Here is a 22,020-nt window from a genome sequence, read left to right as displayed (position 1 = left end):
ATTATATGGGCTAATAGTACTGATGGTGGCAGTACAGCAATTGTCTGAAGTTTAAAACTTTGAGAATTCATAACAGATTAGTTGTATGTTCTCACCTCACAATTGACACCAAACGTACTCTACACTGCATCTTCAAAATTCAGCATCTTCAACTATTTCTGTGGAGAACAGACAAGTTCAAAATTGAGCCCACAGGGCATCAGAATGTTTTACTGTAAACAGTACTGTAAACATCTACTATACTGCAAATTATCTTATCTTAACTTGCTCGGTAAAGAAGAAATGTAATGGCAATGTTTCTGCCAAGAATCTTCTTGAAACATCACCAAACTGCGAATTGTCTATCAAATTGTATCGAATTGTAAGGTTTATTTTGACAGTGTTTTGAATTCTATTCTATGTATTGCAGTCAATGCAATTACAGCATCATAATCGGTCGTTGCTAAAAGAAGAAAAAAAGAAGACATCTGTTGAGAAAACTGTATTTTTGTCACTATTTTGAAATATGCCATTACATGCATCACAACAGAGTTGAACTACTGTATTATAATCACTTATTTGTGCAGCAATGTCCTCGTCTAAAAAAAATGTTTCTTGTACACTTATGCAATATTGAAGCAATGATTTGTATGGTGTCCTATAAGTCCATGTGGGCTGGGCGCCTTGGGTGCATGACACAAAAATAAAGAATCTATCTATCTAAATAGTTCAGCATTCTACCCTACTCTAGACAGCCGTTTCTTTCCAATACTAATTTCCTTGATTCCATGGCATGAACTTGCGTTGCTCACATTCACATTAGTATACGGCAGTAGCTCAGGACGTAGAGCAGTCCTTAGGTCTCTGGTTCGATCCTCGGCGCCTCCAATCTTTGCGTTGGCTGGTTTAGTGCCCAGCTCTGAGCGTTACACTTAACCTCCAACTCTTCTCCCATGCAGTATCTCTGAACAAGCCACTGCTGGATCAATGCAGAGAAGTAATTTCCCCTCTGGGATCATTATAAATCCTCCTTTATTCATTTACCACTCCACAGCACTGTATTCCTACTGAGGATTTATATGCATCTTAAATTATGTTAGGATGCTCACAAATCCCACGTCATGTTATGTTGCGTAAGTTTATGATTATTGCCGTCTGCTGCAATATTTAGTTACTTTTCAGTATTTTGTTTAGCCTAATTTGGTAGCATTCAAATACATTTTCTTGATGATTTTTTATCTAGATTGAATTAGTTTGCCAATTTGTTTTGTTTGTTTAGTTAGTTTGTCTCACAAAGACCTACCTTGCATAGCACCGCCACCTGACAAAGTTATACACTCTGCGGAGCACCTCCAGCTGTCAATCATCATCAAGTGAAAGTGCCTATAATGCTAGATATAAATATAACAATTTTAACAAATGAGTTAAAACGACCTCAAAATGATAAATTTACAGGTGAAGTGAAAAGCAAAGAAATATCGACTGCTTGGGCTTGGTCTGTAGCGTACTTTAAAGTTTAAAACATCAATCAACTAGGAAGTATTTTTTTCACTTCATAGGATCTATAAAGGGTGGGGGGCTGTTTATCTCTATCAGTTCCTCTCTCTGCTAAACAGCTCATTTATAGTTCCTACCTACATTGTAAAATGGCCATTAGTAAAGCTCTGTCTGGGCACCTCCCTGCTCTAGAAACACAAATCTAACTCTATTCTCAAACGTCCCTGCTGTATAAATGTATTTTAAAGAGTATACGTGGCTCATTAATCTGTCAAGGGCAAAGTGAGCTTTCTCCAATTTCATGATAGCTATATTAGTACCTACAGGCTTCAGTGTTCTACTCCACCAACTGAGCCCCGTCTTCATTCTCCCCTCCAACAAGATAGCAAGAGGCAAGTATGGCACTTTTGCAGAACGACGTGTTACTTCTGCAATAGGGGGATAATGTGACCTTTTGATGGAAATATGGAAGGAGGAGTAAAAGGTCTGCGAGGTTACCAGGCGTCCTGGCTGTCATGGGTTGTGATGCAATGATAATACTGTCTGGCTTTTCTGCAGAATTGAGTTTGTGAATTTAATTATTGGATCGAATTATAGATCGCAAAAACAAAAGTGCAGTGGCTGGCTTTACTTACCTCCCAGCAACAACAAGCCAGCATGACTAACATTCACCCTCACAGGTCATCATGATTTACTTCAAATTGGCTTGAGCTGTAAAAAAGGACAATAATGAAAAGGGTGATATTTACAGCACATAATAGCAAAGTATTAAAGGGATAGTCGAGGAGGTATTATAATCAAAACATGGATTTCTTTCTCCCTACATAGAGGGCTAATGATCCATGCAGGACTTCATTAGTATGTGTTTGCGGGAACTTCATCCTGAACCAGCATTTGTGTAACCGCTTTTTGATTGATTGATTGAAATATTTAACAGTTTGCAGAATTACAGTACATTTCAAGCACAAACTCAATACAAAGGCTGTAATGCGGCTGTAATGCGGATGGATCGCTCTCAGTATGCATAATGCACAAAGACTGTCGTCCCGATGGATAGACTGTTCTTCACTGACACACACACACACTGGCCATGTTCACTACAGAGGTGTACTCTTTCTTTTGTGAGAACAGAGACAGCAGGATCGCTTGAGCAGCCATCCGATATACTCATACAATAGAAGTTCCAAAGTTTATTCTCGAAAATGGAACTGACATCCAAGAATGGAGCAGTTGATCCAGAACAAGCTTTTTGTTCAAATGGCACTTAGCAATCTTCTGACTCCTAGCTTTGGATCTAAAACTATTGTAGAGAAACAGGATGAAGAATGGAGTCATTCAATTCACAATAAAGGTCCCTTTAGGTCCCACAAAATGCGCCCAGACTGCAAGGAGTCAAGGACCTTAAGTGTACTAATCATGAATGCCAACACAAAAAAACATTTTGAATCATGTGGATCCGATCAATAAAGCGATAAATCAATACATATTTAACCATTGAAAAGTACAGTATTAACAAGAGTTTGTGACAAAATCATATCTACATTAATTGGATCCATGGAACACAGGTTCCTTTCTTCCATTTCCTGAAAAGCAATGGTGAAAACAAATTTGTGTGGTACTTCTGAGGCTGGCTTCTGATACCTCTGTGGACTGTGGTCTACCAGCAGTGTGTACAAGAAATATGGCCCTGATCGGTCCAGTGGTTTGCGAGATTAACACACACACACACACACACACACACACACACACACACACACACACCATAATAAAAGCAATAAGCATCATGGGCTTTTTGCTCAAATGGCATTTAGAAATCTCCTGGCTCCTAGACATGGATAGTGCTCTCACCTAGTAGAAGACAGCAGCCATCTAGAGGAAAACAATATCCCAGGGAATATAAATACATGATTATTATCATTTGTCTTTAGAAAAGATAACGTGTCTTTTTACAATTCCCTTTCTTTTATGTAAAGCGACTTTGGGAGAATAGAAAAGTCATATATAAATCTGAGCTATTATAACTATAATACATCTATAGAAAAATGAAGAAAGGATGGACAACAATTCAATGCAACAATTCTTCAATTATTCTTGCTCATTTAGCCATGTTTTGGCTCCTAGCTGTGGATATGAATGGGAAATGTGCTTAGTTGAAGGACCACTTTAATGCAGTTCCTCGTCTCTGCATTCCCACATAGTCTTCAGCCTGTTACAGCACATCACTTGTGACTCTTAAAGTTATCTCCTCCAGTGAACAGAAGACGGAACAGGCCTGCTCATGTGCTAACCGAACTCATCATGTTAAAGGAACAATGATTTATGTGGTGCAGAGAAGTGTATTGGGCCTATTGCTAAATTGCACTGTTAACTAAGAGCTCTGATGGAACGGAGAGCGCTATAAATAAGCCGTCTTTATTACGCAGTTGGTGTGAAAATAACTCTCTGCATTATTTATGGATGCTTTGCATGTACAGTGGAAGCCATTGTGGAGCTCCTCCATCATGCACGCATCTGTGCTGCATTATGCCAATTTTTTACTTTGTCGCACGACGGTGTCGCTTGCCAAGACGAGCTGATCTACAAGCAAACAACGCGTCGGCACGCCGTGTGACATAGTATAAATGAAGCCATAGCACTGCAGTGGCAGCAAACCTCATACTCCTCTCAATCTTCAACATCAACAAAAGATAATATTTTTAAGTAATACTCTGGTGGTTATAGCACTCTGGCTTTTAATGACTGATAATTAACCGATCCAAATAAAATTATGCAGTATGTTTCCAAACTGCAGCAATAAAGCAGCAAAGATCAATGTGTGCAATCTGTGCATGCATTTCTGCATAATTTCTGCATATAAAAAGGCTTTAGCCTATACAGTATTGAGTGGAAAGTTATGAGATGCAATAATATTAGCCTGACATGTGTATGTTTTTCTTTTCACTCCATGTCGTGATACATAGTACATTACATCCCCATTGGACTTCTTTAGCTGTCAGTCATTGCTTCCTGCAATGTTTTCCTGTCCTGTAAAGGGATGATCCAAGCACACTGATGACGTTCTCCATGTCACTTCATGTTCACTGGATTGCGGCACTAGAGGAAAGGCTTACTGACAACTACGGCAGTATTGACTAACTTATACAGTAGACGTTTGTCATTATGTGTGGTTCTCAACCATGTGTCGCAGCTGCTTTTTCTCCATTGATGTGACACAGCATCGTGTTTGTTTGCACAACGCTGTCTAGCCGTGTTATGTAACCTGCACTTAATGACTAATATACATCAAGGGATCTGTGTGGGAGCACTGAGCACACAGGCCTTTATCTGTGATTCTTAGACGTTCCTTCAATGTTCCTTTTGTCTTCATAAGTGCATCAGTCGAGACTGAGAGGACAGAAAGTGTGTCGACAACTGTGACAATTTATGTCATACTACAGAAATCACCTTGCAGGGGAATGAAAGGGTCAGTGCACTCAATTAGCCAACGTCTAAATGTCTAAATTTCTTCAATGATTAACTAAGGCAGACTTTCCACAGCATACACTGTAAAATCCTTGGGTGTTAATTCAACGGGTATGTTTTTTGGGTGCATAGGTTTCTGTTATGGGTCCATGGGTTACATTTGTACACTCACAGAGTTACAAATTAATCATTTCAAAATGAGGATTTTACTGTGTAGCAGTCATATACAGTATAGAGTACACTAGTAGAAAAACAACATGATACTAGGGAAGTTAAATGAATATATATATATTTCTATATTCTATAGAAACAAAATTAATATCAATAAATGATTCAATTAAAGGACAAAAACATAAAAAAGCCTATGCATAAACAAGTTTATCTGTTTAAAAAAAGCTAGGCTTATAGCTTTTCATTAATGGCTCGATTCTGTTTAGTTTATATAGATCCAATGTGCTTCTCCTTCTGTGCACAGTACTATATAGATCCAATGTGCTTCTCCTTCTGTGCACAGTAGTGTTTTTGAAGACATTACCACCTTTCGATGGTACAGAGACCTTTTCATTATTCAGCCCATGGTTGGCTAACTTGGCTTGAATATATTGCTGCACGATGCCATAATGTGGGTCTTTTGTGTGAACCTGTAATGGAGACAGGACGATTATCATCCACCCTGCTGCCAAAGGGGGTTCTATTGTGGTTAGGGGTTTGGAGTATGATTCTGTAGTGTTAAAAGTCAATTGATGAAATCATTATGTCCCTTTGCATTCTGATCCTACTGCCAACTAAAAATGGGATTTAGGATTGTATTGATGTTTCCTATAAGAAAGGTTGGATGAGAACACTATTTCTTTTATCGAATCCTCCTCTCTGCCCTATTCTGTCCAGAGTCCAGACAGCCTTTATTGAACCATTGTCCCAGACGGTTTGTACATCATTTCCTGAGAAAATATGTTTTCAATCTGCCTCATACTTCGGTGGCAGAACATCGAAACGTTAGTCTATGCAGTATGCACCATAAATACATGGCACACGCACTGTGCGTGTGCTCCAGTGATTCATTTTGGCTGCTACAGTACTATGTATTGTATGTGCTGCTCCTGAGAGGTAATTCAGACGGGAACATGTCTATGTTCCCTCAGCCCTATGTTCCCTCAGCCCTATGTTCCCTCAGCCCTATGTTCCCTCAGCCCTATGTTCCCTCAGCCCTATGTTCCCTCAGCCCTTTGTTCCCTCAGCCCTTTGTTCCCTCAGCCCTATGTTCCCTCAGCCCTATGTTCCCTCAGCACTATGTTCCCTCAGCCCTTTGTTCCCTCAGCCCTATGTTCCCTCATCCATATTATGTTCCCTCAGCCCTGTGTTTCCTCAGTCATACTGTATATTCCCTCAACCCTATGTTCATTCAGCCCTACCCTGTATGTTCCCTCAACCTCTCACACTTGGAATATGTATTTGGCCGCATTTTGCCGCTTGGGCAGGAACCTCAGCATCTACATATTAACACTGAGGGTACCCTTTCATGTTTTGCGTTTTACGGAATGCAGACCATATCAACAAATTAAATTAAACTTAACCATGTGCCGTTTCCTAATGGAGTATACGTGATTCCCATCAGTATGCAACTAAGACGGCATCATTTCCTGAGAAAATATGTTTTCAATCTGCCTCATACTTCGGTGGCAGAACATCGAAACGTTAGTCTATGCAGTATGCACCATAAATACATGGCACACGCACTGTGCGTGTGCTCCAGTGATTCATTTTGGCTGCTACAGTACTATGTATTGTATGTGCTGCTCCTGAGAGGTAATTCAGACGGGAACATGTCTATGTTCCTGAGCCCTATGTTCCCTCAGCCCTATGTTCCCTCAGCCCTATGTTCCCTCAGCCCTATGTTCCCTCAGCCCTATGTTCCCTCAGCCCTATGTTCCCTCAGCCCTTTGTTCCCTCAGCCCTTTGTTCCCTCAGCCCTATGTTCCCTCAGCCCTATGTTCCCTCAGCACTATGTTCCCTCAGCCCTTTGTTCCCTCAGCCCTATGTTCCCTCATCCATATTATGTTCCCTCAGCCCTGTGTTTCCTCAGTCATACTGTATATTCCCTCAACCCTATGTTCATTCAGCCCTACCCTGTATGTTCCCTCAACCTCTCACACTTGGAATATGTATTTGGCCGCATTTTGCCGCTTGGGCAGGAACCTCAGCATCTACATATTAACACTGAGGGTACCCTTTCATGTTTTGCGTTTTACGGAATGCAGACCATATCAACAAATTAAATTAAACTTAACCATGTGCCGTTTCCTAATGGAGTATACGTGATTCCCATCAGTATGCAACTAAGACGGCACCTAGTTGACAAGTGTGACCATCACACCGCTCGGCATGGCCACTCGACCCGGCTGATGCAACTCTGGCTCAAGGCCACTTCTGTTAGCACGACTGACTTGTTTTCAGTGCCAGCATTTTTATTAAATTGACATAGTCGGCTGGTCTGCATTTCCTTCGGCATCAACATGATATGCAAAAGATATTGAATCATCGTGACCTGCAGGTCTGCATTCCATGGGTGTTTTGTTATGGCATGCAAAAGACTACCTCTGCGGTGTCATCATACATTAGTGCTGTGTGGCTGGGGACAGACTTTTATCATGACACCAAAGGGCCGGCTCTGATGCTGAGGGAACGTAGGACCCAAGCTGATCCCACTGTGGTTATTATGCACAATGATTCATGCAACAAAGGTTCTGACGTTTTGTATACAAATACAAATAGTGAAGCGTGGAGCACTTCGTACTTTGAGTTTTCATATCAGTTTGCCTAAATCCAGCATACACGTACAACAAGGAGAATGTCTTTCTTTGGGTTTCTATTCATGTGCCATTAAAATACACATAAACAGCCTCTATTTAAAACTCCTGGAACAATGTGAACTAGTCTTGAGAGGCACCGGACTGCCTGTCTAACCTGATGGATTGTGGAATATCTTTGTCTCCATTCTATTTGTCTCCTGTGGTTTTTAACAGCTGTTTGCCGGGTTGTTGCCTCAGCTTCGCTTCAACGATGCTAAAATATGTGCATTTCTGTCCCACAGTGAATACAATTCCAGGGTATAGACAAAAGTTTCATCTTATAATAACCAACCCACAGGAGGCTTCACAGCTAAATATGATCAGCCATAAGCCTCCTGAGAAAAAAAATGCAACTCTGCTATGGTGAAATAAAATTCAAGCACACGTAAAAAATCTCCCCACAAGAAAGTTAAAAATGGCCATACCATTCTGTTAAACCCTATATTTTGTTTACTAGATAAGGTGCTTTTCCCAGTGCAGCCTTCCCAGAATGCTCTAGGCCTAATCCTGCTAGAAAAGCGTTTCTTTGTGGAGTTCTATGCTAGGCTTGTGACATAGCTTAGCGAGCTTCATCCATTTATCATTGTTATGAGGGCTATCATGGGACCTTGCATGAGACTCATTATAATAACCGCTCTGTTTTCTCCTACATTTCTCTGCTGCGACGCACACACACACAACATATAACCACCACGACCACCACACACTGCAGGCATTACAAGTGCTAGATTTGTTTTTATGCCTATTGTTTATGCCGCATTAATTTAATGCACCCCGCTGTGATATGTTGTCTCTGAGGTTCTGAATCACATGGAAGGAACTACGTAAAATGGATGAACTCCTCTGAAGAAAAGACTTTCTTAAATCATGTTCCAATTAGTTCCCTTCCCTCTCCTTTATTGGTCAGCTGGCTGTGGTTAAGTACGCGGTTGTGGGCATCTGCTGTGGAAAAGCCTTTGGCTCTACTGACGGTGTGTTAACACTTCTCTCTCTCTCTCTCTCTCTCACACACACACACATACACACACACACACACACACACGGCACACAATGGTACGTTAATGGTCGTAAATGTCATGGCCTTTTCAGTCAAGGGAAGCGACTTTAAATAGCACTGTAACAAGCCTACCTGACACGACTGAATGTCATGTTGATAAGCCTCCTCGTTCGATGGCGGCGGCGGCGTATCATATTGTGCAGCCACGTATACGAGGCGAGCCTGCGTACATTTCTGCTTGTGTGTTTGTCTGTGCGCTTCTTGACAGATGCATACATCAATCCCTCAGGTTGTATCGCTTCTGTCGCTCTGCCGACACAGGGCCAGCTGCATTACAGGAGTCTTTTCAGGAAATTGTGTGAAGCACACAGTGCTGGAAAAAGTACTCAAATGTTTTACTTAAGTGGAAGTATCAATACTGCAATTTAGAAGTAAAATTTACTTGAGTAAAAGTACTGGCATCAAAATGTACTTAAAGTACCAAAAGTAAAAGTACTAATTATACAGAATGTTCCAAGTTTTCAAGTTTCAATGCGTTGTATCGCTACGCATTGTGAACTTTTAGATTGGCTATTTTCAAATGGCCGAAATGTATAGGGCTGAAGTGGTTAATGTATGTTTTGTCATAACAATCAAAATCTACCAATAAAACGCCTGAGGGCGAGAAGCGACCTCGCCCTTTCGTTGGCCAATTCTGTACTGGCCATATAAGGAGCATGTCTTGAGTGTATACAGGTTTGATGAGGTCAGATCAACATATGGAATGTCAGAACCGGTCAGAACAGGCGTGTGCACTCATCCGGTGGATGAGTGCACGCACCGATCTGCCCCAGCAGTACGAGAGACAGCCGGGGCAGATCGCCGTGTGCACTCATCCGCCGGCGGCGTCTCTGGCGTTCCCTGGCCAGACGACGGCGCCGCTCGTCGGCAGTCTCCTGTGAGAGTGTGGAGGTCGTGTGCACGCATCCACCTGCGTGACGGCAGACTGCTGGGCGAGTGCTGTGGCTTTGGCATGGGACGAACTTTGACCAAGAAATGCACAATGAAAAACGGGTATGGACAAGTGTTCATATCAGGGATCTCCATATATGGGCTTAATTGTGACAGCAGGTCGCATTTACTATGATATGATCCCTGATCATAAAGAAAGAAGCCCGGTTCAAAGAAACAACTACTCTGTTGGCCAGCCGCTGGGCAGTGCCGGACACCCTGCATCCACAGCATGCTGGGGCTCTGCACCAGATCCTTCACTGCTCTGTGGCCAGCCGGCGGGCTTTGAAGCATCAGTGGATAAATTGTTAATTGATCATCCCACAAGTCTGGAGGTGTGTGTGTGTGTGTGTGTGTGTGTGTGTGTGTGTGTGTGTGTGTGTGTGTGTGTGTGTGTGTGTGTGTGTGTGTGTGTGTGTGTGTGTGTGTGTGTGTGTGTGTGTGTGTGTGTGTGTGTGTGTGTGTGTGTGTGTGTGTGTGTGTGTGTGTGTGTGTGTGTGTGTGTGTGTGTGTGTGTGTGTGTGTGTGTGTGTGTGTGTGTGTGTGTGTGTGTGTGTGTTCATTTACAAGGAACACTGCTCTCAATGAGGACATTATCACCTTTACAGTAAAAGCCAGGCTACAGATCCTTCCCACCAAACTCAACCTTTCCCTCTGGTTTCCCTCCACCCATGCACCTCATTGCTTGCATCACACCACAGGGCTTGTTACAGAAATCATGTCACACATTCTGAATGGCTGTTATGCCTATAAAGGGCTTTACATAGCACGCCACGACAGAATAGTTGATCTCATAACAAAGGACATATCTAAACATTTTGCACTATCTGTGAGAATGTACAAACATTCCTGTGTCAAACCTTCCATGTTTCAGCTTAGAGGAAGCCTTTATGACCAAAGTCATTAAGTACCAGCTGCTCCTCCAGACCATCATTGAACTAGGCTATAGGTGCAATCTACTTGTGTTTATCTTCGGCAGCCTAGGACACGTACACAGTTTGGTTGTAAGAGGCTTCCAACAACTTGGGATGCCAAAAAAAGCAGCCAAACGGCTCGCGCAATTCTGTGCAATCTCTTCCACTATCGGTAGCCGCCAAATATGGCGAAGACGCTGTTACTTGTACCCCTGAAGGGTGTGTGGGTATTTGTCTGGGATTTGCTTATGTGGACATAAATAAATGGTGTGTGTGTGTGTGTGTGTGTGTGTGTGTGTGTGTGTGTGTGTGTGTGTGTGTGTGTGTGTGTGTGTGTGCGTGTGCGTGCGTGTGCGTGCGTGCGTGCGCGCGCGCGTGCGTGCGCAGTCAATAGTCTGTCTTGAGAGACTAGGGTTCATTGTGGTTGCTTAGGTTAAGGGGGAGGGGGTGAATGGAGAGAATGTACTGTAAAGGTGAGTTCAGACCAAACAAACTTGTTCAGACTAGTCAAAGACTGCTTAAAACTGCCAGAGTGCAACAGACTAGCATTTTTTTATCAGCACAAAACCAGTCTCACCAGTCTGCCGACTAAACATTATTTTCCCCCATGCAAATTGCAGAAAGCAGCCAGCAGCTCTGGTTTTCAGTGTTGCCAGTTCTGCTTACTTTGGGCTAGTTTTCCTGTAACATTGCTTAATATTCATAGTTGCCCATTGTAGTTTGGGCTTATTTCTGAAGTGTAGTTGCTTATTTGGACTTGCTTTCATGATTCTTTTTAAAAATAGCTGATGTAATAGGGCTCAAGTAGTGAAACTGGTTGCTTCTTTTGGATTTGTTTTCATAGACCTGGTCACTTGTTTCACTCACAGAATCTGGCAACACAGAGCTTCGCACCAAAACAACAGAGATAGCATTATTTTCGCTAGCCTTGCTTTGGAGTTTATTTGGAGTTGATCGATTGGTATTATATATTAATTGAGAGTTGTTATTGAGAATATGGTATCTAGTTCACACTACACCAGTAGTCAGCCCTGAAACAAGACGAGCAGATTAGAAGTCCACTCTACAGTGGAGTAATTTTCCTCCCTCATCACTACAACATGGATAGGGTCGCTCCCGACATCGGCAACCGACCGGACATGTTCGGTTCTTCATCAACGGGTTCCGACGCGGCGATATGGACGGCAAGTGACGGGAGCTTCTCGTCGGGAGTCTCCTGCCGACAAGCTCGCGACGCTTCCAAACTGTCTGACAGCCGACGGTCTGTGCAATGTGGAGTTGGCTTTAGTCTAATGTCCCCACCAACGTGTATGTGTGTGCAACTGTACTCTACTGTACTACAGTACATGTGCAGTGTTGCTTCTACAGTACCTGTGCTTGTGTGTGTGTGCAGTAGAGTTGTCTACATAATATGTCATGTCTTGATCTTTGTGTACACCATCTGTGGTAGTTAATAGTGTAGGAGAAGGTTCCGCCATTCAGTACGTATATCAGCGTCCTCCAGGCTCCAGCATGTGTTCAGAAGGACCTTGCGATAAACCTTGGTGCTCTCGGCACTGTGAGGGGCCTCGCTCCCCTGCTGGTCTCTGGGCTGGCTCCTTTCCAGACACAGACCTCCATTTGACCTCGTGCATTTTTCCTCGTTGGGCTGTCAGCTGCGCCAATGAGGCAGGAGTTGGGTCAGTCCGTACTGTAATGCTGCTAAAATGTGCCCATTCATAGTGTGCTCACATCCGTCCTAATTCTGTCAGGTCTTAAGCCTGATTTATCCCTGGTTGCACATTGTGTCTCGCTGCGTAATCAGCCGATCTACAAGCTCACAACAAGAGATCGCTATTTTCGCTGTGTGACACTGTATAGTATAAATCACAGGTGTTGCTGTCCAATTTCAGCTGCACGCGGACGGAATAACACACACACACACACACACACACACACACACACACACACACACACAGGCACACACACAGCTTGATATTCACTGGAATCGAAACATGGAGATAGATCAAGCGGAGGCGCAGTGAACTGTCAGTATTCATAGATGGAAATGGAGAAAGAGCTGAGGGCCAGATGAGGATAATAAAGGAATTAAACTGACTCGTGTGGTAAAATGGAAAAGGAAATGGAACTAATTTATTTCAGTTCCCCGGCGGGCTCGGTGTGACTGAGCCCCTGTTGCATCCAGCAGGGACCTTTTACATTGGTGACACCACCCGGGCCCACATGGTTACACTACTACACATACATATTAATGGACAAGCCTGGCAGCGTCACCCCACCACCCCATCCCATTTTTGATAACATTTGAAATGTTTCGAAAAAGTTTGCCTATAATAACATGCCCAAGGTTGAAGTGTGTGTGTGTGTGTGTGTGTGTGTGTGTGTGTGTGTGTGTGTGTGTGTGTGTGTGTGTGTGTGTGTGTGTGTGTGTGTGTGTGTGTGTGTGTGTGCGTGTGCGTGTGCGTGCGTGCGCGCGTGCGTGCGCTTTCCGTTTCCACCAGTAGTACAAAACAAGTAAGCGTGAGGTGCATGCTTGCCATTTCTCTGTGGAGATTTTCATTTTCTTGTCCTTCATGCGGTGGAGCTGCATCTCGGTTGCTCTCAAACACCACTTCCCAGGGAGGAGAAGCGGGACAATTTGACTGAATTTGATTTGACTGACCCCACCCCACAACCCATACCTAGATCACCTACACAGTACACACACACACACCACACACACACACACACACAAAGTGGAAGAAAGGAACAAAAGTAAATGGTCATACATAATACTGTGATGTATTGCTTCTAAAAGTGTGAGGTGGCTTTCCTTTTTTCTCCGTGGATGTTTTCTTCTCCTTCCTGCGGTGGGGCTGCGTCTCAATCCTTTCCTGCTCAGTGAAGACGCTGACAGCTTTCAATTTTTTACACCCCCCCCCCCCTGCCCCCCCGTCCCGGCCCATGTTATTGAAGTGAAGGGCACGTGTTGGACAGAGGACGTTCACAACATATCCTTTTCGGCAGTCAATCAGTGTCGCTCTGCCTGCGGCGTGCACCTCTGTCAGTGGTACACCCTCCATCACATCCACAGACACATTGACTGATTTGAGTCTATGAAAAATCGATAACGACAGCACATGGAGAACTTTCCTCATGGATTTTTCATGCGCTGTAGTGTAGTTACTGTACTAACAAGGACTGGTGGTTCCTCTGGAAAATATACTGTAGTCCTTTATGACTTTGCGGACCAGGGGTGGAAACGATATCGCATAAGAGTACTGGGGCGTTATTAATATAAATGAGAAAGGGACGGAGGGAGGCAGCATAAGAGATTTATTTTATTTTTTCCTCCTCTCTCTTGTGGCTGGGTCAATAGCAGCCTGTGCTTCTATTGACTGCAGATCAGATCACATTTTAAACTTTTATGACTTTTGCAATCATGGCGACACGCTGCCTGCCGGTGTAAACTAAAAGCCAACAGCACTGTGGGCATGCATAATGTGACGCTACGCCTTTTGGATTTTGGAATAACATAATATTCAGTGCAAAGTCGAGCGGAGCGATATGTTTTGTCCAAATACATCAATATCAATATTGTGACGATAATATCATATTGCCGCGATTCTTTCCTTTCATTCTTCAAAAATGTTCAAAATGTAATAGCAGATCTTCATAATAAAGTGTTGCTGGTAGATCAGTTAGTTTTGTTAATTTTGGACATTTCATAAGTGATTTAAAACTATGCCATATACATCGGTATAATTTTGATATACTGTATTACCCAACTTCTTATCTGTCTATTCATTTTCATGCCATGCATGCATAAGTTGAATGCATAATTCATCACAGCAACATAGTCATTGCTGGAGCTAGTTTTGATCCGAGGGGCATGGGCACTGATCGATGAGCTTTTCGGTCCTTTGGGTAGAATTTGGGCTTTCAACTATTTTTTTAATTTATTTTTTTCTTTCCCCATGATGCTGTTAAAAAGTAACCCCATTTAGTCAGAATCTGCTCTGCGGGGGAGGGGGGTGTTCTTTGATCTGCCGCGGGAGATCTCTTTTTATTTCACATAACATCAGGTCTTCTGTGCTTTGTTGTGACGTGCTTCTGATGCCTTGAAGATAAATAGGAGGAAAGAGCCCCTGTGGCCACGACTGCAGTACAGATCCTATTTACCAATCCCTCTCCTTCTCTCCCTCCCTCTCTCTCTCTCTCTCTCTCTCTCTCTCTCTCTCTCTCTCTCTCTCTCTCTCTCTCTCTCTCTCTCTCTCTCTCTCTCTCTCTCTCTCTCTCTCTCTCTCTCTCTCTCTCTCTCTCTCTCTCTCTCTCTCTCTCTCTCTCTCTCTCTCTCTCTCTCCCTCTCTCCTGCCCACACTCTGAATGGAAATTAAATTCCTCCTCCCAACTTATTTTCTCCCAACTGCAGCAGAGACCCAAGTGGTTGGAAGATGTGCTTTCCATCAGGCTTTTACTGTACACAAAATACAGGCTTGTACATTTTTTGACCGATCATCAAGCTCACAACGTGTCAATTCGCAACACTTTGTAAGATTGTCGATTAGGCTATTTTCAAATAGTGTATGTATTAAAAGAAAGTATGACATTTGCCTCTGAGATGTAGTGGAGTAGAAGTATAAAGCTATCAAAAACTGAAGAAATGCGCAAGTATAAAAGTAAAAGTACCACAAAAGTTGACTTACTGTAAGTACAGTACTTGAGTAAATGTCCTTAGTTACTTTCCACCACTGCTCCCTCCACTTTTATTTAACCTCTAGTCTCTCCCTGAACATTATATGGAGGAATTACATGGAAAGACCCCCTCATCTCGACTCCTCTCTCCCTCCCCCAGCAGACCATTTGTGTGTAGCATTATCGCTGAGCGATAGCATGATTACGATGCGATGCGCGCAGGAACCCACTAAAGCACACCGCTGCTCGGCGATGTCGGGAAGGGAAGGAGGATGGATCCAACGACTCTCACGGCCCTCATAAATATTCAGCGCTTCAGAGAGGGGGAGTTAAAACGTTGCGGTGTTTACCAATTTGGTTAACATATTTCTATGCACCCTGGTCACTGGAGGGAGGGAGGCTTGGGAAGCAGCCCAACAGGGATTTGTTGTTGCTATCTTAAAATATGAAATGTCTCTTCTCTTCTCTCTCTCTCTCTCGTTCTCTCTCTCTGTCTCTCTCTCTCTCTCTCTCTGTCCCTCTCTCTCTCTGTCTGTCTGTCTCTCTCTCTCTCTCTGTCTCTCTCTCTCTCTCCTCTCTCTGTCTCTCTCTCTCTCTCTCTCTCTCTCTCTCTCTCTCTCTCTCTCTCTCTCTCTCTCTCTGTCTCTCTCTCTCTCTCTCTCTCTCTCTCTCCCCCTCCGTTATCATTCAAGGCCATAGCTCTAATTATTTGAGGTGTGTGTACTTGTATTATATTACTATACTTGTGAGGTATACAACAAGTATAGTTACAAAATAGACAAATGGACCCTTTTTTTGGTCCTCACAAAAGAAATGTGGAGCTAGGCTTACAATTCGTTAAAGATTCAGGTTGGGATTAGGCAATTCGAGGTTTACGGGTTAGGGTTGGAATGCCAGATTTACGCTTGGCTGTCATGCAGCGGAAATAGCAGATCTTCAAGCTCCTAGATCTGCTACAACATATCAATGTTTTTGTTACGCAATGTTTGTGTTTAAAATATGATGTAAAATTGTCAATGGGAATTTAATGAATTTAAAAAAACAAGCAAAAAGCCAAGAGTGTGTGTGTGTGTGTGTGTGTGTGTGTGTGTGTGTGTGTGTGTGTGTGTGTGTGTGTGTGTGTGTGTGTGTGTGTGTGTGTGTGTGTGTGTGTGTGTGTGTGTGTGTGTGTGTGTGTGTGTGTGTGTGTGTGTGTGTGTGTGTGTGTGTGTGTGTGTGTGTGTGTGTGTGAGAGTGAAAGCTGAGGCATTGCCGTCACCTTCAGCAAGGTTTGGCCCGGGCTGATGAGGAAACTTTGCAGTGAGTGTGTGTTGGTTTGACAGATAAGCACGCCACCCTCCCCTCATCTGCCTTCTGTCCAAAAAATCACACAATGCAAATTTGCGGAAATAGCGATGCATTGTGAGCTGAATTATATTTGCTCAATTTTTTCATTTAATGTATTTTTTGACAATGACATTCACATTTTCCCCCCCCTCCATTTTCCACTTCTTTCCAATTGGCCTCCCTGGCCAGCCCCCACTTTGAAAACCTTTGCATTAGACGTGTGTCTGGCAGGAGAACGCCTGGCAGACACATTCTGAGACCATTAGACTTTACAGCCTAGACCCGATTGGATCTGTCCCGCAATTGGGCAGGTGTGGATCTTCAGATGTGTCACAGCTGTTGATGATGAGCAGGCCTTTCACCGTAGACAAATAAATCGTAGCTCCAGCGTAAGGCTTGTCAAATATCATTTTATATGGCGACATTTGTCAAGGGGCTGTATATTTCCTCTTCTCTTGTCTCCTCTGTCACCCATCCATTTCCAGACGATTTCCTTTCAGTGTCCGTCGTTGTTGTCCCCTGTCGTTTTTCATGCAGTGCTGCTCACCTGTCCATCCCCTTCCATGTTTCTTGTCTTTTATACTCCACTGTGTCGTATAGTCCCGTCAAACTGAACTGGCACCGGCGACGCACACACACCATTCATGATTTAGAGACTTTTCACTTTCCCAAGGCCTCGCCCTAACGGCTTGTGCCTCTTTATTTATTCTGAGGCAACGGGCTAGAATTGCTTTTCGTCTCCACCAAGCCGAAAAGTATGTTTTGCACTCCGTCCGTTTGACACACACACACACACACACACACACACACACACACACACACACACACACACACACGGTCGGTGTGTGTGTGTGTGTATGTGTGTGCCCGTCCGTCCGTCCGTCCGTCCGTCCGTAGCTAATCTACGGCACCATTGGTCCGGTTGCTACGAAACTGTGCACACACTCCCTGGATGCCAATTCGAACCTATGCCCCACATTTTCCAGAACACCCTGTTGTTGTATGGTGTTTTACCTATATCTGCACCGATCTGCGTGGAACTTTGCATGCACAGTTGCACACTCCCTAGAGGCCTAGGAAAAACCATTTACCTGCATTTTTCAAATCTGTCTTTTTAGCGCCATCAGGAGGCCGACTTTTGTTTTAAAAAAAGTATAATACTCCTATAGATTCTGTCCAAAAATCCCGCAAATCGATACACAGTATCTATAAAGTAATGTGATCAAGATCTGAACAAGAACAAAAAGCATGGCAATACATCACATACTGTACATAAAAAGTAGTTATCGTGAATCATACGTAAACTAAGAACGTAACAGTGGAATATCAATATAATGGAACTATGCATGTATACTTTATAGTGCTATGTAAGATGCTATATGTCTACATAAAATGCTATCTAAGTCTACATAAAATGCTATCTAAGTTACATAAGTTGGGCCTTTGCATACGCCTGTAAGGTCGTCGGGGCTAGTGCAAGTGCTACGGGCCATGGTGGAGTCTGAAGAGGTGAGTTTTCAGACTACGGTGGAAGATTGGGAGTGAGGCTGCAGTTCTGATTGTAATAGGAAGTGCATTCCATATTTTTGGAGCCAGAAGGGAGAAGAGTTTGGGACGTGTGGAGCGTTGTCCCGGTGTTTTTAGTGAAGGTACTTCCAGCTTCCCTTCCTGAAATTTCATATTCCATCCTAATTGGCTAACATTGGCTTCCAAAGTCTGCAGGATTGTCCTGTTTTGAACAAAATGCCTTAAAATCATGAACGTGCAATTTATACGTGAAATTTTTACACACACTTTCCTACTGGGCAGAGGAATAAATCCCACCCTTTTCACATTGGCCGGTTATAGTGCCACCAGCAGGTGAAACACATTTTTGAAACAAAATGCCTTTGAACGTTTGGTGTCAAAGGCGTAAGAAGAAATTTCACCCTTGTCACATTGGCCTATTATAGTGCCACCAGTAGTCCACAATAACCTACCTGACCTGGTGGAGCCATTTTTCTCACCTTTTCACCGTCTTGTTATTCTGGACGGTCTTCGTGGATGTGCTTTCATTAAATGTTGCCTAGACAGACACATAATGAGCATGTGTCTGCCGCTTTTCATGTTCGACGCTTTAATCCCAAGACGACTCTTCCCCCGAGCGGATGCGCTGAGTGTAGGCGGGCAACATGCGGAATTAGAGGCGCGGTGCAAACAAATAATTACCCTTCATTTAAAAACACTCAATTAGCCTCTGTTTCTGAGGAAAAATAATGAGCGTGTCTTTCGAAAACAGAACCACAGAGTTTGAGCTGTAATTAGTTTAGAAGACAGCAGGCCAGCGGACGCCGAATACATGACCGTTTGATTAACCAAAGTACCAAACAGCTAGTATCGCTTCCAGGCGGTGGGCGAGCGTGCACGTGTGTGTCTGTTGTGTTTGAAGAAGAATGTGTACTGTTTGGGCCTGTGAGTTGATATAAGGAACAAAGGAGTGTGAACCATTCAATGGGGAGTATTCATCAATCACTGTGTGTGTGTGTGTGTGTGTGTGTGTGTGTGTGTGTGTGTGTGTGTGTGTGTGTGTGTGTGTGTGTGTGTGTGTGTGTGTGTGTGTGTGTGTGTGTGTGTGTGTGTGTGTGTGTGTGTGTGTGTGTGTGTGTGTGTGTGTGTGTGTGTGTGTGTGTGTGTGTGGCATTAATAACGGACCTGGGCAGAACAGGGAGAGAGGGTTGCAAGGCTACGTGGCAATCACTGAGCTGTGCTGCTGACATTTCCCTCTCCGATGAGCATGCAAAGCTGTTTCACTACAGGGGGGGGGGGGGGGGTGCGTGCGCGCGCGCGCAAATGCACATTTGTATGCAGGCCTGGCCCTCTCCATCAGCGGTATTGCAATTGTATATCACAAGCTGCAAATTAAAATGCACAGCGGTTAGAGTGAATTACTGTTATTGCTGCTCCTCTAACCAGCAATTGAACCCCAGTGTTTTTTCTTGAACAATTGTCCCTTGTTCCTTAAGTGACGCCAACTCCAATAATTGCGTCTGTGCAGTGCACGTTTGCCCAGCCATGGGGGGGACAGGCTGAACATGCAGCAGAGTCGCATCCCGTCGTGCCCGATTTAATCACACCGGACAGCTATAGTGCGAAAAAATCGAATCCTCAAAAAGCAGCTCCTGTATTGAACACAGAGTCACGCACACTAAGGTGAGGTTACCACGTTTCCAGATGTTAACTTGTTCCACCACCGCTCCAAATGGGTTTGTTTTCCTCTCCCTACAGCGGCGTTTGACTGTTTGTTGTGACGATAAGAAAATTAGATTTTAGATTGTCCCTCTGCTGCCACACTGCAGAAACTGCAAGAAGCTCAATGGCACAGAACAAGTTCTAGATTCGTCCCTCAGCAGAACGGATGCTTTCAGGTTGACCGTGGCGACTAGTGCTCATTGGCAGTGAAAAGCCCTCCATAGGTTTGGTCTGCAGAGTAGAATATTCACAACATTCCCTACTCATCACGCAGTCAAATTCTCAGTGCTAATAACTACAAGAGTACAATGGGACCAAATGGATCCGGTCGGTTCCAGTACCCTATCGGAGTTAAATGAGCACGTAGGATTTTACTGTTTCGTGTGTACATGAAATGTCACCATAGCCTCATTGGAAGGTACCTTATCTTCCAGGCACCGGTGAACTGGAGCCAAGCCCCCTCTGGCCAATATTGACGGTGCGCCTCCCTGAGACTGCAGGGCGCCAGGGACCGTGGTAAAGCCTCCCTGGGGATGACGAGGATAGGATAGAGAGGATTGGTCGGGTTATGGGGGAGACACGCATACACACCCCGTGACATTGAGTTTAGTCACCTTGCAGCTTGACAGCTTTCCTGATTGATAATGCTAGCAAACACCGGCAGAGAACCGCAGCGATGCATTGCATCTCTGATATGGAACTTCACCTGTATAACACGTCCCTAAGAAGGGCCTTACCCAGAGATAGGAGAGAGGAGGAGGGGGGTGGGGTGATAAAGAGAGAGAGAATGGGGCTCAGGCAAAAACGGAGCGCTACATATGGATAGAGAAGAACATAGGTGAGTCATTAAAAAAGGCAGCATGAGGATAATTAAATGGATGACGGAGGTAGAGAGAGCAGCGTGAAACGCAAGGTTAGTGTGAAAGAAACGGCAAGCCAGCGGTGAGAGAGACGCCATGGTGCCGCAGATGAGGTGGGAACGGTGTGGACTGTTGCTTTGAAGCCTCTCGGCACTCTCAGGCTGTCAGGGAACGTTTGATAACCGTTATTACTGTCAGCAGCACTCAAATCAGTCTGCATCTCCTCACACCTCACATCCCACTCTCTCTCTTTATCTCGTTCTCGCACGCACGCACGCACGCACGCACGCACGCACGCACGCACTCACGCACGCACGCACGCACGCACGCACGCACACACACACACACACACACACACACACGCAAGCCCATAACCCCATGTCTTCTCTTTGAAGTTCGAACTTTGTTCAAATGTAGTTGCTGTTTCATCTTCTCCTGACATTTAAGGAAATAAAGGCACTTAAATTAGAAATGCTATTTGCAGTTAGTTTTATTTGCTCTGCCATTCATCCCCGTTGCGTCATGCAATTCTTGTTAATGGCAGTCCATTTCCAGGCCTGTGCATTTCTTTCATCCTTTTATCCCTCTGACCCCCTTTCCACCGGTTGGTTCCCAATGGGAACCGGTTCAGTTCTTTTTGGTTCTTAGTCCATGAACCAGAGCTCCAAAATTGGTGGGAAAAACTAGACCTATATTAAATTGTTTATAGGATCAATACACGTAAATTAATACATGATAACCCTTCCACAGTAGTAGCTTTTTCATATTTTCTATTTTCCATATTTTCCTACATAATGCCTCATTTGCATATTTAAAAAGGTAAAAATTGTAATACAATAAATCATGGGGAAGTTTCATGGTGATGGTTTTCATGGTGAACAATATAATATAGGTAGGGTTTTGCCCACTCAATTCATAATTAACGTTCTAATTTTGGAGCTCTGGCTCATGGACTAAGAATCAAAAAGAACTGAACCGGTTCCCATTGGGAACCAACCGGTGGAAAAGGCGTCTCTGTGTGCAGTCAGTGCACATGAGACATGGCTTGATGGTCTGTGTCTGTCACTCTGTCCAATAACGCCTGATTTATTCTTGGATGCACGCTGTGTCATGCAGTTCTGTGGCAACAAATTTATTTTATTGTGGATTTAATTATGTTTTCCTTTCAGCACTAGATAGTGATAGTCTGACTTAATTGGATAGACCGACATTGGGCCGATATTTGCATTTCGTACCGTACTTGT

At 43.8% G+C, this 22,020-nt stretch overlaps 1 protein-coding gene across 2 annotated transcripts in view; it reads left to right on the top strand.

Annotated features, from left to right (window-relative positions):
• furinb (furin (paired basic amino acid cleaving enzyme) b) overlaps positions 1–22,020 on the top strand; it is a 131,375-nt gene that overhangs the window by 27,930 nt on the left and 81,425 nt on the right. The window lies entirely within an intron of this gene.

This window comes from Electrona antarctica (assembly GCF_951216825.1).
Source record: "Electrona antarctica genome assembly, chromosome: 5".
Lineage (NCBI taxonomy): Eukaryota > Metazoa > Chordata > Actinopteri > Myctophiformes > Myctophidae > Electrona > Electrona antarctica.
The sequence above is the reverse complement of the archived record's forward strand: the minus strand, read 5'-3'. Positions and strand labels throughout refer to the sequence as shown.